Source organism: Mirounga angustirostris, unplaced genomic scaffold, assembly GCF_029215605.1.
Source record: "Mirounga angustirostris isolate CCGP_5_RB_7025 unplaced genomic scaffold, mMirAng1.0.hap1 SCAF_14, whole genome shotgun sequence".
In the NCBI taxonomy this organism is placed as follows: Eukaryota; Metazoa; Chordata; class Mammalia; order Carnivora; family Phocidae; genus Mirounga; species Mirounga angustirostris.
In genome coordinates, this window is record NW_026991722.1 from 76,621,307 (window position 1) to 76,642,329 (window position 21,023).

At 46.9% G+C, this 21,023-nt stretch overlaps 1 long non-coding RNA gene across 1 annotated transcript in view; it reads left to right on the forward strand.

Annotated features, from left to right (window-relative positions):
• Window positions 1–8,356: 8,356 nt before the first annotated feature.
• LOC135362449 (uncharacterized) overlaps window positions 8,357–21,023 on the forward strand; it is a 44,171-nt gene continuing 31,504 nt past the window's right edge. The window contains exons 1-2 of the long non-coding RNA XR_010407183.1: window positions 8,357–8,807; window positions 9,335–9,467. This is a non-coding gene — a long non-coding RNA (uncharacterized LOC135362449). The remainder of the gene's footprint in view (window positions 8,808–9,334; window positions 9,468–21,023) is intronic.

The following is a 21,023-nucleotide window of genomic DNA, read 5'->3' on the forward strand; positions in this document are numbered from 1 at the left end:
GCTGATTGTTGGTAATCAGTATGCTTTACATAAGACTTCTTCCACAAACATTTGAAGGTTTTCTGGCTTCCTTTTTTCTGCGTTGAATTTTACCGTTTTTAAAAGAAGTGACCCAAAGGGGATATTCATCCATCCTTTTAGAACAGGATGGACATTCTTCTGATTAGCTCGTATTCCCCCTGGGGGGCTCTGAAGGTAGCAGACAGAGATACCCTGCCAGCCCTGTTCCCGGCTCCGTCTGTGACCTCCCCGCAATGCTCAGCTGCTAGAAGCCTCCGCGGTCTCATTAATGTTGGAAAAGCACTTTGGGTCCCCAGCTGAAAAATAGCAGGAAAGGCAGGGAGGGCATAATTATTTTGTTTTTCCCACATCTTCAGTGTGCAGAAAGGTTGTCAGAGGCAGCCTGAAACTTCTCCATCGAGAATGGAGGGAAGACAGGGAAGAAGAGAGGGCTTCTGGCCTCTGGCTGAGGACAGGTCATGTGCTGGTCAGAGCCACAAGGAGATGGACCCTGGCTGGAAGCAAATGACGATAATAATAGCTTTGATTTGCTACGCACCAGTTCACCGGCTTCTCACCAGCCCTAATGGAAATGATGATCCCCATTTTACAGATGAGGAAACCGAGGCTCAGAGAGGGTAAGTGATATGCTTAAGAAAATCGATGAGCTGCGATTAAACTCAGCTCCACCTGGACTCACTATAACACATTTCTGCTTCCAAAAAACATCCAAACCTTCACAATTTCCCGCCCCGCCCACCATCACCGTGTCCAGCCACTGTCACATCTCACCTGGACAGTCGCAGCAGCCTCTGCCCTGGTCTCCCTGATTATGTCCCCCCCACCGCCCTCCACCCTGTGGTCTGTTCTCAACCCAGCAGCCCCAGAGATGCTCTGTCCCTCCTCTGCTTAAAACTCTTCGGTGGCTCCCATCCTACACCCTGTAGCCTTGCCCTGGCTCACAAGCCCATATGTTCCTTCTTTGTCCTCAGCTCTTGTCATTTGTCCATTTGCCCTCCTCACTTCAGTCACATGGGCCTCCCTGCTTTTCTGTAATCATACCAGGAATGCTTCTACCTCAGGACCTTTGCACTGGCTGTTCCCTCTGCCTAGAATATTCTCCTCAGAAAGCCACATAGACCTGTTTCAAGTCTTTGCTCAGAAGTCACTTCACTGACCCATCTCTGATAACTTTTTTTAAAATTGCATTTTTTTCCTTCCACTCCGATTCCCTCCTCTTTCTTTATTTTTCTCCCTTGGACTTCTCAGTATTTAACAGATTCTATCACTTCTTTTGTTTGTTATCCACCCTTCTCCATGAGAATGTCCGCTCCATGGAAGCCAGGTGTTTGTCTGTCATGCTCTGCTGTCATGAACAGTGCTGGGCACATAGTCTGTGCTCAATAAATATTTGAGTGACTGACTCCAAAGCTTTTGTTCTGTCCACCACACCTACTACTTTGGTGGCTTGGCTTCTTGTCTAGAACAACTTCACATCCTTGCCAACACTTGCTATAGTCAGACATTTCCATTTTCTCCAATATGCGGGCATAAAATAGTATCTCTTTGTGATTTTCAAATACTTCTTGATATGCTTGGGCACTTGGGTTTTGACATGTCTGAGGGGCAGTGGGTCTGTTTCTCCCTCTCGTTGGGAGACCGGAGTTCTCAAGGAGACCATCTCTTGAAATTTCTTGAGAAAATGGGAAATGGGTCTTTTGTTTTGGGTTATTATAAGACAAGCAACTCATGTAAAACAAAGTTAGCATCTGCTCTGCACACCAGGTTTAATATTTAGGGATAATCTAAAACCAAGGAAAAGGCAGAGTTATTAATAAACAGTTGAGGGGAAGTGTGAAGAGAGAGTATGAAAATCTTCAATTGAAAAAGCAACCGTAGTTAACATCCAAAATGAGACCTTGCTTAGCATTCTGCTCTGCTCATTTGCAAATTAAGAGATGTATTGTTTTAAAAATAATTAAGTCTAATTTTGTATTTTTGGGAGATAGCTCTCCACTGGTTTAAAAACCTTTATTTATTTGCAATGCTCTGAAAGGCATGTATCATATGACCTCACTGATATGAGGAATTCTTAATCGCAGGAAACAAACAGGGTTGCTGGAGTGGGGGGTGGGGTGGGAGGGATGGGGTGACTGGGTGATAGACACTGGGGAGGGTATGTGCTCTGGTAAGCGCTGTGAATTGTGCAAGACGGTTGAATCTCAGATCTGTACCTCTGAAACAAATAATGCAATATATGTTAAGAAAAAAAAAAAAAGAAGAAGAAGGTAGCAGGTGGGGAAGAATGAAGCAGGGGAAATCGGAGGGGGAGACGAACCATGAGAGACGATGGACTCTGAAAAACAAACTGAGGGTTCTAGAGGGGAGGGGGGTGGGAGGATGGGTTGGCCTGGTGGTGGGTATTGAGGAGGGCACATTCTGCATGGAGCACTGGGTGTTATGCATAAACAATGAATCATGGAACACTTCACCTAAAACTAATGATGTAATGTATGGGGATTAACATAAGAATAAAAAAAATTAAAAAAAAATAAAATATTTGCAATGCTCTGAATACAGATTAATCTCCATTGCTAAGCCAAGTGTTTGCTGTTTATGTATACTCAAATGCTCACCGAGGCAAAGCTGGTGTCTCAGGAGAAGTGATGGCTGGGGTTCTGGGGGGTTATATTTGGAGTCCTTTGTGAACCCCAGAATTCCTTTAGAGCAGAGATCTTAGCAACAATCAAGTCTGGTTTTCTTTATTTTACAGGCATGAAAGCGGAGGCCCAGATTGGTGAAGGACTTGTCTAAAAGTCACACAGCAAGTCAGCAGCAGGACTGGGATTAGAACATAGGCCTCTTGCAGTCTCAGCTGGAGTTGCCCACCAAACCCGTGTGTCCCATTCTTCAGTCATGCTTTTAACATATCCGTGTGGTACATGTACTGTTGTTTATGTAAAGGTTTTCTCCTTTAAATCAATTCACTTGTAAAACGTGAAGCTGTTTATTTAAAAGGAAAAAAAAAATCACAGATGTAAATATCTCATTACTCACTGAGATAGACAGTGCATGAACATTAACACAAGGCACACCAAAAAATGATATTAAGTTCTAGTAAGGCCACTGTGATTGGTCAAGATAGCGACTCATGTAAAACAAAGGTTAGCATCTGCTCTGCATATTTAGGCATACTTAGAACTTTGGGCTGAGACTGGATCTCTGTTGAAAGGAGACAAAAGCAGGTGTTCAGTACCTGAAACACCAGCCTGAGACTTTCTCCCTGTTGTTCTCAGGTTTGGAAGGGAATGGAAGGGGGATCAGTTTCTCCCAAGGTGATTAGTAGGATCTAAAATTATCTCTCAAGAACCACTACAGATCCTCATTTTATATGAATCTGGACCATGAGAGCTTCTCTCTCTTTCTTCTTTCCCTCCCTCCTTTGTAGCTAGGAGAGGCCCTGTAGTAGATAGATACATAAGGGAAGTATCAAACGGTAGCTTTCAGGAACGTTCTTTAAAAGGCAGCTGTTTGGGTCCTTTGCTTTTATTTATTCATTTTTTCCTCTTTCCGGCTGGTTGGAATTTGGATGTGATGGCCGGAATCAGGCAGCCACAGTAGATAAGGAGGTGACCATAAGAATGGAGTCTGTCTACAGTGCAGCAATAAGTTAGAAGAAGCCTGGCTCCCTGAGCCTCTGGATTTTTTTTTTTTTTTTGTAAAAGAGAAATGAGCTTCTATCTTGTATAGTTCCTGTTACACTGGGTCTCTGCTATTCATAGTCCTAGTTCATTCTAATACAAAAGGAGAATAAGTGAACTCTGGATTAGCAATGAGAAGATCTGAGTTCTAGTCCCATTTCTCCAACTCATACTCACATCCATGTGAGTGAAAAAAGAAATAGTCCTGGCTTTGCACTCCCCAGCACCTATTTTAAGCTTCCAATGAGGTTTGCCCCTTGGAAACTCTCAGTTCTGCTCAGAGCTCTGCGTGTTTCTATTCCGAGGCAGTGGTGGGAGCAGGGTGCCCAGGGGAGGAGCAGGGTGGGGGCTGATTTCTGCCTGAGTTTATCTCAGGTGTTACCCTGTTGGGGAGGTGATTGAGGTACAAATGGACCCAGGGGTGTGAGAGGGTTCTGTATGAGAGGGATAGTGGTCCTCGATAACTACTAAATAGTATCACACATAGAGCATGTCTGTCCTTAAACTGCCTTATCTCCTTCCTGCCAAACCATGCCAAGCGCATCCATAAAAGTGCAAACAACTCATTCCTCTCTTCCCGTCAGAACATCCTCAGCAGCTGCATAGTTGTTATGTATTTTAAATAAAGCATTTAAAAGCTCTCAGAATTTAGAAACAATCACCATGGATACTCATCACTGAAATCCTTTGTTACCATGGCAACATTCCACCCTTCACCCCCCACCCCCCACCCCCATCTTGCCTGTTTACCCTGAAACTGACACATTGGTTATAGTGAATGATAGGAAAAGATTTGAGTGGAACTTTCAAGGGCATAGAAGCATGAAATGTCTTGCCAGAAAATAGGTATTTTCCCATTATTGTAATAAGTACTATGTTTCACTCTCCTATTTTACCCAGGATAGATGACTGTTATTACAGGGGGAAAGAGGAAGATCAATGCTGAATTAAAGCAAAAATGATCCCTTTTGTCATCTGCAGGTGATTTTTAATAGCCCTTCTTGTTGCATTCAAAATGTGGTGAGTAGCAACCTAGGAGTATTAAGACCTGAGTGTCATTTGACCCACTTCTTGCAGTTTTCCAATACTTGCCAAGAAAACCCTTTAGAAGCAACCAACAAATCTGTGCAAAGGTATTCACAGCAACCTTTAGGGAATGGTGAGGAATAAGAAAGGACTGTGTGCCGGATGTTGAGAGTGGTTGGGTGAAGTGAACAGAATGTGACACAGACAATCTTTTGTAGCATTTCCAGATGACAAGTAGGACATGGCTGTGCATTTCCTACTTTGGAGAAATAATGTGCAGTAAATCAAGCAAAATACAGTTGATCCCAGTGATTATGGGCATGGGCTCTGAAAATGTTTGCACGTACCTTAAGCGAGATTAGAGAGAATGGGGGGATTCTGAACTCTTTTTGGGTCAATGACATTTTTAGAAATCCGAGAATGTCTTGGACCATCTCCCCAGAAAAATCCCCAGACATACAACATTTTGCATGTAATTCTAGCAGATTTGTTGGTCTCTTGATGTCCATTCGGGGGCCACCCCTCCCCCACAAGGGCCCATCCACTCTGGATTTAAAGCATAATGTTCATCGAGTTCAGTCTTGGTCATTAAGTTGGTTACTTCCATTAAAAAGCCCAAACCCCAACTAAAACATGTTCAGAGATTTGGGATGTACTGCTTGTTTGCTGTTTGTTCTCCCCTAGTAGAATGTGAGCTCCACGGCAACAAGGGTATTGGATGGTCTTGTTTGCTGTCTGTATCTCCAGGACCTAGAACAGTGTTTGCCCTAGTAGCAGCTGCTCAATATTTCCTGAAGGAAGGAATTCCTTAACAGCATGTCCAGATGCAAAGCATTATTATTAGAATTACAACTTTGTGCAAGAATCATCCATGTTATTGCATGTGGCAAACCATTTATCCACCTTGCTGTACAGGGCACAAAACTCCATGTGTGAATACACCGCAATGTAATCATCCATTCTACTGTTGGTGGGCATTTGGGTTCAGTTTCTTTGTTTTGATTTTTTTTGCTATTATGAATAGTACCACCTGGAACATTCTAGCACATGTCTTTTAGTGAACAGAGGGGTGCATTTCCATAAGAATGGAATTGCTGGATGACGGTGTCTATGTATGTGTAGTTCTAGAAGATGTTGCTAAACGGTTTTCTAAAGTGGTTGTACCAACTTGTGCGGCTGTTCAGGTGATTCTGTATGTCGCTCTGTGTCCAGGCCTACTGTGCCATTCCACGGTTCCTGTAAAGCCACATGTGGACATATCCACCCCCTTCTTCTCTCAGGGCAGTTTCCTTCTTAGTGAGCCATTCACCTCTGCCTGTATGATTTACCTCCTTATGAAAGCTCCCCTCTTTCCATCATTTGCCTCAAAACATTAGATGCTAATGCTTGTTGAATACATGAGTGACTAATTCAAATCTTCTGGGACAAATCCCAAACGTTTGCTGTCCTGTTTTTATTTTTGAGCCACATGTTAAGAGGAAAACTCCGAGCCATTGAAACCCATGGAATTAAAAAGGACCACATTGTTCTAATGCTCAGCTTATGCCAGTCACTGCAAGCCAGGAGAAGATTTGCCCCTAGGGTAGCAGGACCAAAGGGAATTTCAGGAATCTGCCTCCAGAATTGGGTTGGGATGCCACGTGGAATTCCAGGAACCTGTCACGGTGGGTTGTGAGGCTTGTTCCTACTGTGTGTTATTTTCCAGAGATGAAATGTTGCAAGTTCATCATTTGTCCTGCGACCCAGAGGCTTGAATCTTGTCTTCTGAGACCGGGGGGAATGGAAGGAAAAACACAAAACCACACTGAGGGCCTAGTGTGGGGAAGGTCTGTTTCCCACAAGACCTCATGTCATTTCCTTGAATTCCTCAGTAATACCAGCGTCCTCTTCTCCAGTCTTCCCCTCTCGGGGAACAGCCTCTTGGTTTCCCTTGCTCATAGAGCCAGAAATGTCGGTGCTACCCTTGACAGGCCTCTTGCCCTCATCCCCGCATCCGCTCCATTGCCAAGCCCTGCAGTTCCTACTTCCAAATATATCTCCAACCTTCCCACTGCTGTCCACCCCCACTGCCTCCATCCCGGTCCAAACTATGACGGTCCCCTCTGGAACCCCTGCCAACAGGCTCCAAGCTGGACTTCGGCTGCCACTCACGTTACCTGCAGCCTCTTCTCCACCAGAGTGAGCTTTGCAAATCTCTCTGCTGAAAATTCTTCACTGACTCCCTGCAGCGGATGTTGTGAGCACCCTGCTTATATCCCCTTGGCACACCCCATTTCTGGGCATGCAGAGCTGGTGGCTTGCAACAGGAGCACCTAAGGCTCAGCTGAGAGTTTATCTGGCTATTTCTAGGGCAGGCTACCAGTGCCTCCTCCTCCAGCGAGCCTCACCTGATGGTGGTTGGTAGCTGGTGGATAAATACCGCAGATCGCTTGCCCCTAGGCTGGGGATTACGTTGAATGGGGATTGGGGCCCTGTTGCCCCAGTGGTAATCTGCTTAGTGTTGTGCTCTCTTTCTGCTTCCTTCCTTGGCCTCACCCTCTCCTCTACCAGTGCTTCCTGAGGCCACTTCCCCCAAATACATTATTTGCCCTCACATCTTTGTCTCAGGGTCTGCGGTTGGAGGAGGTCACGGAGAGGATGAGCCGGCTGCTGGATTCTCCAGCTGGACCTGGGAAACCCGAGGCTCTTCACTGCCTCCCCTGTCCTTGGAATGTGACTTCTGCCCTCTGTTTCCACAGTGGGAGCCGTTTTCAAGGACGCAGCGCTGAGAGAGCCATGTGGTCGTGAGGTCATCCGGACCCTATATGAGACTGAACCTGTCTTTGTTCCCTCCATTGGCCTGGAGGACATGATAGCACATCGAGAAGCCCTTACTAAAATCACCCTACAAGACTTAAATGAGAGCCAACAAATCCTGTCCTCCTGAACACCGAAACGTCTCCAAGGAGAAAAGCCATCCTCTGAAACAGGACGGCCTTGGACATTCTCTCTGCCTTGCCAGGACGCGCTGGTACCATTACCCAAACGGAGTGTTGTGCGTTTATACCCAATGAGACTGTGAACGTACCATCTTTACTAAATCACATGAGGACACTTATAAAGCCCCACAGCGATCTGACCCCCAGCCTAGGGGACTTAATAAGTCAGTGGCTCAGATCATGGGGCTCTCGGTGGAAAAAAATTGTTACTTATTTTGGAAATCATTATCATGATCTGCGTTTTCCACGTGTTCATATCGGTTGCTGTGGGATCGGCCTCCCGTGCGGCCGGATAGCCTCCCAACGAGCCACCTCCACGCTAGCAAACCTCTCGCTGACTGCTCCGGACACACTGCCGAGGAGGGCGGGGGGGAGGGGAGATCGTCAGAGCCGGTCACGGTCACGAGGGGTGCAGTGTTGGTGGCGGTCACAGAGGGGACGTGACCCCCGCTTGACCCGTCAGCTGGCGGGGGGACATCGCGAGGTCACCAGCTCCTCACCCCTCCCCTTGAAATGTGCGCTCCGCCCACCGTTCCCACGGTGGGAGCCATTTTCAAGGACATAGCCTTGGGAGAGGAAGGTGTTCTTTTTTTTTTTTTTTTTTTAAAGATTTTATTTATTTATTTGGGAGAGAGAATGAGATAGAGAGCACGAGAGGGAAGAGGGTCACAGGGAGAAGCAGACCCCCCGCTGAGTGGGGAGCCCGATGCGGGACTCGATCCCGGGACTCCAGGATCATGACCTGAGCCGAAGGCAGTCGCTTAACCGACTGAGCCGCCCAGGCGCCCCGAGAAAGGTGTTCTTGAGACCAAGGTGACTGAACCCGTTAAGACCTCTGTGTAAACTTTTAAGGTTCTGGCTGCTGTGCGGAGAGCCCCTCGTCCTGCGGCTGCCAAGACGAGCCTGGTAAGTCCCCGGCTTGTGAACCCCGCCTCCGGCTCTGGAGGGGCTGCCCCTCTCTTGCGCCTCTCCCTGCGCTCCGTGTGCGCAGGCGCGGGGGCGGTTTAGGACCCGACATCCGCTTTTGGAGAAAGCCGAATTCGGACCCTCCCCACGGCTTGCAAGATAATGTCCACATAACCCCATCTGGTCTACAGTGCAGGTATAACCTGGTCCCCACTCCCGTCTCCTCCCTCACTCCACTGCCCTGTGCTTTGCCGCAGACACACGGAGGTTCTGCGGCCTCAGGGCCTTTTCACAGGCTCTTTGCCCTTCTGGTTTCATTTAGGGGCTATTTACCCCCCAGAAGAGCCTTCTCTCACTCCTCAATTTAAATTCAGCACCCCAGGGGCGCCTGGCTGGCTCAGTCAGTGGAGCTGGTGACTCTTGAACTCAGGGTTGTGGTTTGGGTCCCACCTTGAGTGTAGAGATTACTTAAAAAAAAAAAAAAATCCAGCACCCCATATTATCCCCTCTGTCAGCTCCCCGTTCCTTTCCTTCCTAGCATGTATCACAGTTTGTCTCTTTATTTGTTTAATGTTTACGTTCCTTCCCAAACTGTGAACCTCTTTGAGGATAGCCGTATCTGTCTCGTCCACCACTGCCTGCTCACAACCCGGTTCACAGAGGTGCTCAATAACTGTTGATTAAACGAACGAATAAAGTGTTACTATTATCCCCATTTCACAGATGAATAAGCTGACACTCAGGGTGGCTGAATCATTTGCTCAAGGTCACACATCTGCAAAGTGAATGGGGCTGGATTCAAACCCAGCACTGCCTCTTCTGAACATGTCTGGGAGCGGGACAGCTGAGTCATACGGTAAGTTGATCTTTACCTTTATAAGGGTCTGCAAACTGATTTCCAAGGTTGTTTACCATTTTACATCCCCACCAGGAACTGGCAGGAGGCACGGGCGGGGTGGCAGAGTGGGTCAGAGGCAGGTACTGTCTGTGGATCGGATGTTGTATCCTCCTAAAATGCCTCTCATGAAATCCTAACCCTAATGTGATGATGGTATGTGGAGCTGGAGCCTTAGGAAGGTGATTAGGTTAGACTAGGTTATGAGAGTGGAGCCCTCCGTATCCTCGTTAAAGAGAGGAAGAGACAGAGACCTCTCTCGGTGTGCACGCACCAAGGAAAGCCATGTGAGGACATAAGCAGCAAGAGGACCCTCATCAGGGACTCTGCCATGCCTGTGCCCTGTCAGACCTCCAGCCCCCAGGACTGTGAGCAGTAATGCTGGTTGTTGAAGCTGCTTAGTCTGTAGTGTTCTGTTAGAGCCCCAGGGATCTGGAGAATTCAGAAGGCGTGGACTTGTCCTCCAAGGAACTCACAGGCCTGCTCCCTTCCGAGGACTGAGATAAGTAAGGGCTGTCCTAGGAACTGTAAACACCCATTGTCCACCAACTAATGAGTGGGTCAAGAAAAGGTGATATGCATCCGTACAATGGAATGCTGAACCGTGCTACCAGTGAAAAGAGGATGCTCAGTGAAAGAAGCCAGTCCCAGAAGACCACATATGGTATAATCCCATTCATATGAAACATCCAGAACAGGCAAATCCGGAGAGTTAGAGAGGAGATTGGTGGTTGCCAGGGGCTGGAGGGGGCGGGGGGGGTGTGGTGAGAAAGGGGAGTGACTGCTGGACAGGTACAAGGTCTCTTTTTTGGGGTGATGGAGGTGCTTTGGAACAAGACAGAGGTGATGGTTGCACAACATAGAGAACGGGCTTAAGTCCCCGAGATGGTTAATTTTATGCCATGTGAATGTTACCTTCGCAGCGGAGGCATAGTTCCGGGTCTCCCGTGGGGCTGCTGTGCTGCCCCGGTCCCCGGTCGCCATTCGCATAGTAGTCATTCGCCGCGAGTGGCGCCTCCTAGCGGTGGGGGAGGACGCGGCAGCTCTGCTTTCGCCGTCAGACACGGACCCGGCTTGCTGGAAATGTCAGTGGCTCTATTCTCTCTTCAAAAAGGCTCAGGAACCAGGGAACGTGGCCTTGGTGACTCAGACTCCAATTAGGAAAGCAGTGTTGGAGGCTGGCGCACAGGTGGCTGCAGGTGGCTGGTGAGATGCCCAGACAGCCGTGAGAGCGGCCCCTGCCATCCCTACAGATTCCCCGGCCCAGGGTTGTCCGCTGGTTCAAGGCGCAGAGTGAGGTGTAGTGCTCGGTAATTGCATTGAGCTGGAGACGCTCACTTCCCAATTACTGGACTTTTGAAGTTATTTGATGTGGGGAAAACCTCTGCACTGCTCACCTGCCTCCAAGCTGCAGCAGGAACAGAGAGACAGGCTCAGCCCCAAGACAGACTAAATGCCAGAGACGCCTCTGTCCCTTTTGGTGTCAGCGATTCCCTCCTGGGCGCAGCTGGGCCAGGATAGGCACTTCAAAATCATCGTGTTTATTGAAGTGTCATTTATGGGCAGTCGTGCTAAGAACAATCATCTCAACGGTGAAATGATTTATGTGCAACAATGCACCCATTTTAAGTGGACAGTTGGATGAGGTTTGATAGATTTATATACCTGTATAACCACCACTCCAGTAAAGATAAAGAACATTTCCATCACCCCAGAAACTTTCTGCATATCCCTTTGCCATGAATCACCATCCCCTCAACCCCAGACAGCCACTGACTGATCTGCTTTGTATCACTGTAGATCCCTAGCAGATACAATGTGTAATATTTTCTATCTGGCTTCTTTTGCTGGGCAGAATTTTTTTTTTTTTAATTTTATTATGTTATGTTAGTCACCATACAATACATCATTAGTTTTTGATGTAGTGTTCCATGATTCATTGTTTTTGTATAACACCCAGTGCTCCATGCAGTACGTGCCCTCCTTAATACCCATCACTGGGCTAACCCATCCCCCCTCCCTCCTCCCCTCTAAAACCCTGTTTGTTTCTCAGCGTCTATAGTCTCTCATGGTTCATCTCTCCCTCCAATTCCGCCCCCCCCATTTTTCCCTTCCTTCTCCTAATGTCCTCCATGTTATTCCTTATGTTCCACAAATAAGTGAAACCATATGATAATTGACTTTCTCTGCTTGACTTATTTCACTTAGCATAATCTCCTCCAGTCCCATCCATGTTGATGTAAAAGTTGGGTATTCATCTTTTCTGATGGCTGAGTAATATTCCATTGTATATATGGACCACATCTTCTTTATCCATTCATCTGTTGAAGGGCATCTCGGCTCTTTCCACAGTTTGGCTATTGCGGACATTGCTGCTATGAACATTGGGGTGCATATGGCCCTTCTTTTCACTACATCTGTGTCTTTGGGGTAAATACCCAGTAGTGCAATTGCTGGGTCATAGGGTAGCTCTATTTTTAAATTTTTGAGGAACCTTCACACTGTTCTCCAAAGTGGCTGTACCAACTTGCATTCCCACCAACAGTGTAAGAGGGTTCCCCTTTCTCCACAACCTCTCCAACATTTGTTGTTTCTTGCCCTGTCCATTTTGGCCATTCTAACTGGCGTAAGGTGGTATCTCAGTGTGGTTTTGATTTGGATTTCTCTGATGGCTAATGATGATGAACATTTTCTCATGTGTCTGTTAGCCGTTTGTATGTCTCTTCAGAGAAGTGTCTTTTCATATCTTCTGCCCACTTTTTGACTTGATGATTTGTTTCTTGGGTGTTGAGTTTGAGAAGTTCTTTATAGATCTTGGATACCATGGGCAGAATGTTTTTGCTATTCATCCATGTTATTGGTGTGTCAGTAGTTCATTCCCTTTCTGTTGCTAAATAGTATTCCATTCTGTGGATATGCCACAATTTGTTTCTCTGTGCACACATCAAGGGACGTTTGGGTCACCTCCAGCTTGGGGCTTTGATGGATAAAGCTGCTGTGTGCAAGTCTCTGTGTGGGCATATGTTTTCATTTCTCTTGGGTAAATGCCGAGGAGTGGAATTGCTGGGTTGTGTGATGAGTGTATATCTAGCTTTATAAGAAATTGCCAGACTCTTTTCCAAAGTTGTACCGTTTTTGCGTTCCTACCAGCAACCTATGAAAGTTCCAGTTGCTCCACATCCTCACAAACACTCGATATTGTCAGTCTTATTAGTTTTAGCCATTCTGGTAGGCGGTGTGTAGTGGTATCTCGCTGAGGTTTTAATTTGCATTCCCCTGATGACTAATGCTGTTGCACACCTTTTCAGGTGCTTATTGGCCATTTATGTACCTTCTTTTGTGAACTGTTTAGATCTTTTGCCCACATTTTATTGGGTTATTTGCTTATTATTGAATTATAAGACAATATTCCAAAGGCAAGGAATGAAGTTATTCAAAGTTCTCAGTGTGATAGGAGGGGTTCCTAGCCTCCCTTTCTCTCTGGGGGTCTGGCCAGGATAACAGGGGTTGGGGGGGGCGGCTTTGGTAAAATAAGGTGGAGAGAGATTACTTTAGCATAAAAGCACTCAGGTGGAGGTTAACCCCAAACTTCAGTACTCAAGAGAGTCCCCCAGAGGACTAAACCATAGATTCCCTCGGAGCCCTGCCCAGAGGGTCTGATGGGTAGGTCTGGGGTGGGGCCTAAGAATCTGCATTTCTAACAAGTTCCCAGTTGCCACCGACGCTGCTGGCCTTAGGGACCACACTTGAGTAGCACCTGAGAGATGACTGAGGCTGAAATTAGACCACAGTGATGAGCTCTTACTTCTCCTTCTTCTCCTCCAATTTGTAGTCTCAATAGTTCCCCCTTCCTCTGCCCACCCACCCCTCCCACCATGCAGAGTAGTTATATGGCATAGAATGATTGACAACCCACACCGTCAATATGGAGAGGACCAAAGGGGTCCAGGGGCCCAAGGTGCCAAGGAAGAGAGGGAAAAGCATCAAGGCAGAGAGCTTTCCCCACTGACTTCGAAGGGGTAGACACACCAGTCACCCTGAAAGTTGCAAAGAGAAGTCATGAACTTGTTACACCTGGTGGTGGTGAGGGGGAGGTGTTGTCTCCACTGTGTTTACACTCTTTTGAATGAGTTGTCAACATTTATAAATTGACAGTAATGTTGGATCATATTTCTGGCTAATGGTTGCAACCAGACTGTTCTAAATGTGAAGGGTACAGTTATGCCATGAGTGACTGGCGTTTGGGTTTAAGATCTGTGAAAACATTTTGGGACACTGAGACCTGGAGAGACACCAAGAACCTTTTAGGGACTATACATACAGGTGTCTGTGTGCACACATGTTTTTTTTTTTCCCTCAGATATATGTTTACTGGGCCAAAAAACAACCCTAGCCGGAAGCTTAACAGTAAAGACGTTTTGATTTTGCAAGCAGCTGGTAAGAGGGAATTTACAAACTACAAAGAGTAAAATATAAATAAAGAAGCTAAAAAGAAGAAATGGAAAGGAAAGAACACCTACGGTTGCCAGTAACTTGAGACAGATGAAATAAGAAAGGTTTTTGATTTCAGTTAAACCTTTAGAATTTTTAAGAGTGCTTAAATGAGGAAAAATAAGGAGGTGGGGTGAGTGTGGGAGAGGACACTGCCAACGTAGATGAAGCTAAAAATTTAAATTCTTGTTAAACAGTCCCAACAAATTGGCATTCAAAGTGTGCTATTAATAAGTATGCTCCTTTCAAAAAGATGGCTTGGCATAAACCACTTTTTCCCCTCTAAGCTTCCCTTGCCGTGCTCAGACCCTGAGGGCATAAAGCCTTGGTTCCAACCTCAGTTTCTGCTGTGTATTAGCTCTGTGGCCTTGGACAATTTAGTAGATCTTTCTTTTTTTTAAATTTTATTTATTTAATTAAGATAGAGAGCCAGCGAGGGGGGGGGTCAGAGGGTGGGAGCAGACCTCTCCCTGAGCAGGGAGCCTGATGGGGGGCTCCATCCCAGGACCCCCGGGATTATGACCTGAGCGGAAGGCAGATGCTTAACCAACTGAGCCACCCAAGTGCCCCCTTACTAGACCTTTCTGAGCCTCAGTTTCCTTTTCTGTAAAATGGGGATAATGAAAGCTCCTTCTTGGGGAAACTGGACAAAACTCAGCATTAGGTCGTAGGCCAAACTCAAATGGTCTGCAGGCGCTAGGAAGATCTTGTAAAGGAGCAAGTGAGTCTAGTGGAAACTGGGGCTAATCAGAGCAAACACCGCTTTAAAGAGCCCACTGCTTGGGAGCTCCTGCCTCCAGGAAAGTGGGCTCGCTCCAGCCCCAACTTTCTGTTGTTTCAAAGAGTTACTGAAAGTCCCCTTGTTTATGCGATCTCTCAGTTTTTAAGTGTTGACAATCAATTCACATTTTCCTAAAACAGCAACTAAACCAAACAGAACGGATTCTGCAGGACACACTTGGCCACCATCCTCTGGTTTACATCACTTGCCTTAAAGAGGAAGGGAATGAGATGGTTTCCATGCTGGAGAGATGTTTTGTTCCGTTTCAGCTTTGGTGCAGGGCGTCATGCCGGATGCAAGCGGACTGTAATACCGGCTAACACTACCCAATCCCTACTGTGTGCCAGACACTGTTCCAGGCACTTCACCTAAAACAATTCATGTGATACCCCCAGCAACAACGCTATTTCATTTGGGTCACCAAGGGGTTAAATCAACCAGGGGAAAGTCCATTTTCAGCCCCATTTAAGTCACCACGGATTAAAAACTGCAGGTTGGAGCCGGCGGTTCCTTTGGAGACTTAGAGAGGAAGGTTGATTCCGCGGACCCAGCCCCCTGCCCTGTGATCTTCCTTTGAGGCCCCTTAGGACAGGGAGGAGGGTTCCCGGTAGGGGGACAGCAAGCGCGCATCCTCTGGGGCCGGCCCAGGACCACTGTGTATTTGGGGATCAGCAACGAGAGTGAATGCCTGAATGGGGAGGGAGGAACGTGCGAATGGGTCCTGCCAGAAACCCAACTGCAGGGACAACTAACTTTTCCTGGCGGAGGAGGGAGAGGGGGCGGTGGTCTTCCTCACCCTCAGGCTTGGCTCTGGAACCCTTGATGACTTCCCGCGGGGCGGTGGCTCCCACCTCTGAGGGCAGAGCGCGCGCGCGCATGTGTGTATGTGTGCGCGTGTGTGGGGAGGACTTGGTGATCGAGGGTCACGCGCAGGTGGCTTTGTCGTGGTGGTGGGGGCGGCCGCAGAGGCGCTGCCGCTGGAGGCAGAGGAGGAGGGACAGCCGGCCCACCATCGCTGCGGGCGGGTAAGGTGGGCACGCCGGGGGGGCTGCGGGAGGGGAAGGGGGCGGCCGCCGCGGCTGTCGCCTCCCGGAGCCGCCGCCTGCACGGGGTGCGGGGGTCGTGGGGGGCCGGGGAGGGGGACGCAGGACGCCGTCCGCGGGAATGGGGCTGCTGGAGCTGGAGGATGCGCTAGAACTGGGGGTGGGGCGACGACGGAATTGGACGGCCAGGAGAAGGCACGCGACCCGCGGATCCCCTGGGTTTTGGAGGGGCGGGTCCCTGCAAGGGTGTGCGGAGTGGCTGCGTCCGCTCGCGGAAAACAGGTGGTCGCCGGGTGCTATTGGTCCCTCGGGGCGCAGCGGCCTGCCACCGACCGCAGCAGTGTCCCTCTTCCCCAGGCTGGCAGGGGGTTAACACCTCGCTGGGGGAGCCACAGGGTGTCGGGTGTGCGTCTAACCTGCGGTCCCAGGGCTTGCCTCGCCACTGTGCTGTGCTGAGCGGATGGACCACGGGGCCAACTGGAGACCCACCAGGGACACTCATGGTTGCTAGGCAGAACTGTGCGCCCAGGGTGGCCAGATCGGCCAAATTCCTGGGAAGCCAGAAAGTGAGACATTTATGTAAAATCACCTTTGGATTTTGGCAATTAACTTGAAGATACTTTTTGTAATGAAAAGTTTTGACCCTACATGAAAACCAGGAATATACGAGCCTGGTGGTAATATCATGAGCTGGAGAACACATACCCCATCTACAGGGAGCAGCTACAATTCAGCTCTGGGCAATCATTACCATGAGAAATTACAGGCTCAGTGTTACTGTATTTTTTGGAACAGAAGTTGGTAATCTAAATTTTTACATGAAATCTTCCAATATTTAAAAATATATAAAAAAATTTACCTGGTTTATCTACTAGTTCTTAACCTTTTGCTCATCACAACTTCCTTTGATAATCTGATCAAAGTTATAGAACCTGGGAAATTTATTTTGTATATAATTTCATAAAGGGCCTCCATCAATTCCACTGTGTGCCTGTTCATCAGAACCAACACCTGCTCTGCCAGTTATACTTTTTTTTTTAATAAAGATTTTTATTCATTTATTTGACAGAGAGAGAGAGCACAAGCAGGGGGAGTAGGAGAGGCAGAAGCAGGCTCCCCGCTGAGCAGGGAGCCCCTCGGGGTTGTGGGGGGGCTAGATCCCAGGACTCTGGGATCATGACCTGAGCTGAAGGCAGACGCTTAACGACTGAGCCACCCAGGCGCCCCCATTAGACTTTCCAAGAGAGGATCTGATTGGCTGGATTTACCATCATCAAATACGCAGCACTTCTATTGGATAGAGTTTCATTCATGGTCTTCCTCTCATGTTGTGATTGGTTGTCTTTAGCGTGGCACTAATTCTGTGTCCAGTCAGGTGTGGCCGGTGGCTGCAGGGCTGGATGTACCCAAGACACGGGCTCCTGGCCCCATAACTTTCAGGACAAAGTATCTCAGGAGTTACTTTTCTCAGAAGTAGCCGTGGGCATCCAGATCCTTTGAACTTCATGGGTTGCTCTCCAGGATGCCTCCTCACTGACATTTCTCCCATCCCCCCCCCCCATTCTCTTTCCATTTGGAAAACCCTTTCCTTCCCTCCCTTTCATCTTTATATTAAAAAAAGTCTGCTAAAGTAGTTACTTTTAGTTTTTATGATCTCATTAAAAAAATTAGTCTATCAAAGTAGTTCAAGTACACAGTTTAAAAAAGTCAGATTATAACATATTTTTAACAACATATTAGTTTCCTTTTTTAAAAAAGATTTTATTTATCTATTTGACAGAGAGACACAGAGAGAGAGGGAACACAAGCAGGGGGAGTGATAGAGGGAGAAGCAGGCTTCCTGCTGAGCAGGGAGCCTGAAGCGGGGCTCAATCCCAGGACTCTGGGATCATGACCTGAGCCGAAGGCAGATGCTTAAAGACTGAGCCACCCAGGTGCCCAAAATATTAGTTTCCTATTCCTCTCCTAGTGCATCCCTAGAGACAAGTATTTTCAACTCCTTTAGCTGATTCTTAGGGCATTTCTCCATCTTCGTATTTTTATTCTTGATTTTGGCATGTAGTTCTAGGTATTTCATTCCCTCACTCATTAATCAACCAATCAATTAATTAAACACATATACAGAAAACACCTACTATGGGCTAGGGCCCCATGCTGCTATTGATAGAGGGATGAGCAAAACCAGATTCAGTCCCTCCTTTATGGAATTCTTCACTAGTAGAGGGGTTGATCTGTGATTCATCAGTGAATCACACAATCATATGTAAAATGGCACCTGCAGTAAGGGAACCCAGGAAAAGTACATTGCACCATGAGAGAGCATAAAGAGGAATTGACATGGTCAAGGAAATCAGCGAATGCTTCCATGAAGAAAGTTGATTGAACTGAGATCTAAAAAGTGAGCAGACATAAAAGCCCTGGGAGAGGGATGCCTGGGTGGCTCAGTCAGTTGGGCATCTGCCTTCAGCTCAGGTCATGATCCCAGGGTCCTGGGATTGAACCCACATCGGGCTCCTTGCTCACTGGGGAAACCTGTTTCTCCCTCTGCCTGCTGCTCCCCCCTGCTTGTGCTCTCTCTCTTTCTCTGACCTGGGTCATGGGTTCAGATCTTCTCTCCCCAACTCATTAGCTCTTTGCTCTCAGGTAAGACACCTAACTTCTGAGTCTCAGTTTTCTTACCTAAAAAAATGCTGTTCCTAAAAGGTAGAGGGTTTGATGATGAGCATGAAGTGACATAATTCTTGTAAAGTTTTGCTCAGTGCCTGTCACACAATAAGTGGTCAAAAAGCTCATTGATATTATCATTATATCATTTTTTCCTTTACTGTATAAATATCAGGTGATGGGGCACATCTAGGCTGAATCCTGAGGTTGCGAAGGCTAACAAAGTCTGGAGGACAAACAGAACTTTGGTTTGAGCTGATGATCATGTCTGATATCTTCAGATCATGGCAGAGAGAGAACACATGGGGTTTGAAAGTCACCCTGAGCTTGGTGTTTTCCTGGTCTGCAGCCATTAGCTTTGATTACATGAAGTGCTTCAGAGCTGGGTGGAATCTCTCTCTCGCTCCCTTTTAGGACTGTCTGGGCAGGAGGCAGAGAATGAATGCTTTTGGGGCAGGCATGCCTAGAATGCACCGTCCAGGGCTCAGAATCCTGGGCATCTAGCCTTCAGCCAGAGAGTTGTGTTGGTCATTCTCTTTCTGTCTTGCCTGGGATTCTAACAACCCACTTTATTTTGACCTTGTCCCTGACCTTGGTGGACACCCTGAACCCAGGTGACCGGTTTTTTATGGTTTGTTACAACAATGATGATTTTGATATAATGTGGACATTAAAGCTGCAGGAAGACTAGCATCCCTCTCTCTCTCTCTCTTTCGTTTCCCCTTCCTCTCTCCACCCCCTCTGCTTCACGCTATCTCTGTCTGCAGTTTGTCTTCCTGTCTGTCTTCCTTTCAACCTCCATAATTGTTATTAATTTTTATCTCTTTGCCTCTCTCTATGTCTCTGTGCTGTCCATGTCCCAATCTCTCGTCTGTATTTCTCTCTGCTCATTCCTCCATTTCTCTCTGGACGTAACATTAAATTCTTTCTCTTGATCTCTTGGTCTCTTTCTGCCTCCCCTCCCCACCCCCCACATCTCTCCCATCCCCTGAGCCCTTCTTTAACTTTTTAAAAAAATTAATTAATGTATTTTAGAGAGAGAGAGTGAGGATTAGGGGCAGAGGGAGAGGGAGAGAGAAACTCAAGCAGACTCTGCGCTCAGTGCAGAGCCCAACACGGGGCTCAATCCCAAGACTCTGAGGTCATGACCTGAGCTGGAACCAAGCAAGAGTCAGATGCTTAACCGACTGCAGCCCCACAGGTGTCCCCCCTTCTTCAAAATTCTGTGATTTTATGGAAATAGTCTAGCCCCCTCAATGAGACCATTTGTAACCAAGGATTTAGCTAACATCATTTTTGTATTTTGTGTATGAGGGCAGTGGGGGAAGTTAGCTGCTTTTCACTTTGATATCGTTTAGTCAAGAAAGCCTTTTTATTAGCAAATTTGTGCAGATTGGTCCACAGGATGTAAGATGTGACTAAAATATTAAATTCCCACACTGTCAAAGCACTAATGGATTGGGAAGGTAAATTATAGAGGCATGTTCTCCCACAGGAGTTTGGCTGACATTTAACATTAATTTTTCTTAATTCTGTGGCCACTGCATTACACACTGGTTTTAAGGGAAAACATTCAAATCCAAGTTCTTGGTGAGTGCCCTAAGAGAGGAGAACAGTAGTAATTAAATTAAAAGTGCAGAAATTGTTCTTTGGTTACTTCCTGCAAGTTTTCTTACCTTGGGGAACATCTGCAAGAGGAAATGTTTTGCAGTCTTGACAAAATTAAGAGTATCAGCTTTTATGGAAATGAGCAGATCCACAGATAAAATGGGGAAAAAAACCTCCGACTATACATAGCTTGGGAAGAGTTTTAAGATTTTCCTTCCTCCCTTCCTTCCTTTCTTTCCTTTTCCTTTCTGTGTAGTATTCCTCCTGTCTATATTATGCCTGGGTCAGTAGCCTGCTGTGCTTGAACCTGAACTGATATTCAAGACACCTGAGTTCAATCCCAGCCTTGCTGCTCACCAGCTGTGTGACCTTGGGAAAGTTATTCAGCTTCTCTGGGCTTCAGTGTCCTCTTGTGTTGAGTGAGACTTTTTTTTTTTTTAATGTTTTATTTATTTATTCATTAGAGTCAAAGAGAGAGAGAGAGGCAGAGGGAGAAGCAGGCTCCCCGCCTAGCAGGGAGCCCGATGCGGGACTCGATCCCAGGACCCTGGGATCATGACCTGAGCCGAAGGCAGACGCTTAACCATCTGAGCCACCCAGGTGCCCCGAGTGAGACATTTTTGAAGTAGATGACCACTAATATTTTTTCCAGATCTAAAATTCTCTGACACACATGCTGACAAATGTTTAATTTTTAATATGCATTTTTGCCCCTGTTACGAAGAGGAAAAAAATCATTAAACACTAATAAAAAAAGGAACAAATGGAAACTATCCATAATCCTACCACCCAAAGAGCACTGTGAACAATTTGATGCATTTCCTTTCAGTCTTTTTTTGATACATAGTTTTAATATATGGGTTGTTTATATTATGTGTAACACTTGTGTATCCTCTTCTTTTCAGTTAGAATTTCCTCCTTGAGCATGTC